Source organism: Nicotiana sylvestris, chromosome 1, assembly GCF_000393655.2.
Source record: "Nicotiana sylvestris chromosome 1, ASM39365v2, whole genome shotgun sequence".
Classification (NCBI taxonomy): Eukaryota; Viridiplantae; Streptophyta; class Magnoliopsida; order Solanales; family Solanaceae; genus Nicotiana; species Nicotiana sylvestris.
The window spans coordinates 53203692-53204874 of NC_091057.1; positions in this window are offsets into that span (position 1 = coordinate 53203692).

Consider the following 1183-nt stretch of genomic DNA (forward strand, 5'->3'; position numbering starts at 1 on the left):
GTCATCCACTTTACTCAAACCGCAATTAGACCGTTCAAACGGATCGGACGACCTATACTCCGTTAGCACTCCGACACCGCAAAATGTAACCTCACCTTAATGAAACCAAGCAACTTCTTGTTCTATGCACCGTACATCCTTTACCAATAATAACTCAAGTCACTCCGTGATTCTCATACGCCCATAAAGCATAACATAAACTTTATTAAAATTTCCTTTACTCGAGCCATCCTCTATCTCAACCTCCGTAGGCCATAACTAATTTACCAGTACACCTCAAACTGGAACCAACATAGCACATAACCGTGCAATCAACTAATCAATAGTAGACTCCCCCACTTGGCTCAAATCCATAGATCAAAACACACAATAATTCATAATACATATACTCTATTACTGCCATAATAACATAGTGAGATTAAACTCAATCCTTCATAAGCTCGTGCAACACAGACCATCTAGTACTTTAAATCTTCTGCAAATCTCGCATTCACCCTCATAACAGTCAAGCACACTCTCTTAAGTGATCCAAATTCAAATTGCAACACATATATTTCACTAGTAAAAGAGATCTTCCAACAAACAACATAAGGATCACACAAACTTCATAACACTCTGCATGAGATAATCCACCTGCTTCGCCTCAAACTAACATCTCTTTATACCCTTCCACCATCATAAACATTACGCAGTCACTTAATTTTCTTGAGTCTAAACTTATATCACAACGTGAAATCTACTTCACTTCCCAAATAGACAATATGAAAAGATCTTTCAACACACCCACAACTCGGAGCTATACATCAAATCACGATGGAAATCAAGCACCAAATAGTTCCTGGTACCCCAAAGTAGACCCTTCTCGTCTCATTCCATTCATATGAACACATCTCATAGTCACATCACACTCATCACGTAATTATCCAATCATCACTTCCCTTAATAGGGACACTATCGAACATATAAATCCAGAAACATGCGCTCGCGCAATCAACATCTCAGGGGCCAAGCTACAGGCAAGGCCCAGTCCCAAGTCCTCTAGACTAGCCCAACATCAACACACAGAGATCACATCTCGCCCCACGATCAGGGAGTCACAAGTCGTCGACGCATAGCTGATACCGTGCGCTCATGTGCGAATACAAACGCATGGAAGGAATTCAAAGAGTTACATTTCAAGATA